Raw genomic sequence first — 3,594 nt, forward strand, 5'->3', positions numbered from 1 at the left:
TGTAGGAGTGCTGCACAAATACAGGGTCATTTGCTATATGCTCAACCAAGGGCCTAGAATCCACACTTACGTCTGGTTCCAATTATGTGTAAGAATTTAATGGGTCAGCCCCAGAAAAGGCCACCACCCAAACACTGTCGACAGTGAGGCAAACAGAGACTTGGAGGAAGAGAAGGGTGCTAAGACCATAAGAGGCTATGCTGAAAAACAAACTTAGTTCCCTTCCCACCTGGATGGTTGGGTGTCCTCTTTGAGATATGGCCATGTTAGTTTCCTACACGTACACATGGTGACACCACCATTTTATCGCAGCTCAGTACTAAAGGTTTAGGAATTGATGATAGCCCACTCATAAGGCAGAGGACAAGTGTCTTCCATCATCACTCCCCACTAATCAGGGAAAGTCTCGTATCCTAATGGCCCCAGAGGTCCAGGGAGAGTATGGAAGGGCCGTGCCTCTTGCCTGTGATATGAAAAGTCATGTCCCAGAAAGTCTGTTCAAGTTCATGGGCAAGAAAGTCAGTTCAACAAAGTTATCAGTCAAGAGCAGGATGTGGAACGAAAAGGTAGGTTAAACAACCAGTTTAACCTACCTTGGAAAGAGGAAAGAGAAGAGAAGTGGGCAGACCAACAGGACCTAGGTAAAATCTGAATGCTAATTACTAAAACATGGGTTTTAGTGGGTGAAAACGTCTCAGTTAAAAGGACTTTGTAGGGACAAAGATCTCCATATACTCAGCCTACAGCAACAATAATAATAGGTAACATTTATTAAGCACTTACTATGTGCCAGACACCTTTCTAAGGGTTTTGTGTATTAGCTCATTTAATCTTTACAACACAGCTTCCTGAAGTAAATATCATCATCATCATCCCCCCTTTTCAGGTAAGGAAATCAAGGCACAGACAGGTTGAATATTTTCCAAGTCACCCTGCTAGCAAGTAGAAAAGCTGAGATTCCAACCCAGCAGTTTGGCTCCATAGTCCATGAGTTTAATCAACAAGCTGCTAGGCTCTTTAGGGCCTACTGCCCAGCAAGAGTCTTTATCTTTGTATCACTAACAAGATATTTGAGGCTCAGACAACAATCCCACACTGTGGCAGGATTATGATAGAGGTGGGTTAGTGTCCAATCCTGAGAGTAGAACTCACTCTCTTTACCCCACATGGTGGACCCCAGAGCCTAAGAGACAAGCCATGCCCAGGAACAGAGTCACCAGGAGGTTTCCTTTCTAGAAGAATAGAAAGCTGCGACCATGGGCGAAAGAGCCCCATGTTCCCTCTTGGATCATGATACAATCAGCTCAAACTTACAGTGTTCAGTAAAATCTAATTTCAGGGTCAGTATTAAACGAGCAAAGCTTTCAGAGGATAGTCAAATAGAAGAGTTATTAAAGGCATTAACTAAAAGATAAGTGGAAAAGTTGAGCATGAAAGTAAAGACATCTCATAAAATGGTTAACTAGAAAAGGATTTTAAACATCGTAAATATTCACACTTTGAGCATCCCTAAATCTTTGCATAACTATTCCAAAATGAGTCTTACTATGAGGGGTTTCAAACTTTCAAAGGCTATAAAAAGACTTGAGTGTTTTTTTCCATGTGCTTGTTTTTGAGCAGAGCTTAGGAATTGTCTGGCAAACCCAAAATGAACCATATTTTCCCTCAATGGATGTACCAGGATTTGCCCTCATTTCTGATCTAAAGTCCTCATTCTTGCCTATTTAGCACACTCAACAGCACCTCTTCATCTAAGTATGTACTGAGCCCCAACTGGGCACTGTATTAAGGGTCAAGGCAACAGAGGGGCCACACACAAAACTCTCCCCCATAAAGCTTTCAGTCTAATGGGCAAGGCAAACAGGAAACAAGAGAACATTTGCAGATTGTGGTTAACAGCATGAAGGAAATATATGGGAGTGTCTGATAGATAATAACAGAAGGAAAGTCTGCTTTGGGATGGATGACTGAGAAGAAAGTAAAAAGTCTGGACATTTGAAAAAAAAGAACATTAAATGATGGAATTTTTTTAAATTCAACTTTTAGTGCTCATTTAGATCAAGCACATCACTTGTATTTACCTCTATTGCCTAGAGAACTAAGGCTTGGATTTGCATGTGAGGATATGATCTTCAGCTTACCAGTCTTCAAATAAAATATGACTCCGAGTCTATGGCCATGCCACCCTGAACAAGCCCGATCCTGTCTGATCTTGGAAGCTAAGCAGGGTTGGGCCTGGTTAGTACTTGGATGGGAGACCACCTAGAAAGACCAGATGCTGTAGGCATAAAAAATAAAAAAATAATAAAATAAGAGATTGTAAACTGGCAAGGTCCCTGCAATCTGTGAGGTCAACCAAGCGTTTTCTCGCCTAAAATTACATACATACATACATACATACATACATACATACATACATACATACATACATAAATACTTTGACCTAAAGTTTAGACATTATCTATGAATACAGATAGAAGTAATTTCCTATGTTGAACATGGCTTAAAGGTCATTTGTTGTTTGGTCGTTGAATTATGTGTTCTTATACTGTTGTACTATAAAAATCAGGAGGACATTTGTTTTAAGTTATCAGATAATTTGAATCTTGGCAGCTTCCACTCAGCTATATGTAGAGCCAGAGTCTCTCAGTTGTAAGCAACTCTCTTAGACACTTTCTAAAGCTGTGTTAGCGGCTTCAGGCATGTTGGACAATGTGCCAAGAACAAATGGAGACGCATCAGTAAGGAAAAGTATATGGTAGTGATATATTCAGAAGACTAAACCCAAGCCTGCACACCCAACAAGGGAAGGTCCTGGTGGGCACTGCTAAAACACAGTAGTAATCTTACCTTCGTGAAAAATAAACCAACTATGAGACAACAATACAACGTGAAAGTTTCTAGAGCTGCATTTCTAAGTCGCTTGCCTAGAAATATGGCATGTATCAGTAAAGAAACTGGTTTGCTGAGGTTAAGTGTGAAATTAAGTAGTGTTACTTGTTGTTTTAAAGTACTGATTCATTAAATGGGTTGCATGGAGCACTCACATAGGATGATGAAGAGAGAGGGGGTCTTGGAATCCATCTGGACATTCACTATGAATGCAATCACATTAAAAGCCCGATAGTAAAGAAATCTGTTAAACCTGGCATTTCTCAAACTAATCAACCATGGAAACTTTTCCTTTGTAACATTCTGTTGTCACTTATCATTCTTTTGACTGCCAAGTATCTAAAGCAGTTTCCTAGGTTTAGTGAATTCTGAACTATGTGAGTCTTACTGGAAGGCAAGGCCCACCTCTCACCACAGAAGGTAAAAGGCAGATAGTCGCCCTGCCCTCACTTCCTGGGAACGTGGGTATCACATCAGGGCCAGTTGGTTGTTCGCTCTTGGAACTTTGAAGTAAGCAGCGGAGAAGCAGGAGCAGTAGAGACTCTTTCTGGTGGCTGTGATAGGTACAAAGTTCAAGTTCAGAGCCATTGGAGAAGAAAAGTGTTAAGTGTCTACAGGTAGTGGCAGTGGTGTCCCCACCAGGCTGTCCCCCTGGCACGGTTTTGGCTGTGATTTTGGCTTTGTCTCTTAGCTCCTAACCAT

At 41.2% G+C, this 3,594-nt stretch overlaps 1 pseudogene; it reads left to right on the forward strand.

Moving 5' to 3' along the window:
* The first annotated feature begins 2,168 nt into the window (after positions 1-2,168).
* Positions 2,169-2,287, forward strand: LOC112483150 (annotated as a pseudogene).
* Positions 2,288-3,594: the final 1,307 nt, after the last annotated feature.

The sequence above is a fragment of the Pteropus alecto genome, unplaced genomic scaffold (genome assembly GCF_000325575.1).
Source record: "Pteropus alecto unplaced genomic scaffold, ASM32557v1 scaffold206, whole genome shotgun sequence".
In the NCBI taxonomy this organism is placed as follows: Eukaryota; Metazoa; Chordata; class Mammalia; order Chiroptera; family Pteropodidae; genus Pteropus; species Pteropus alecto.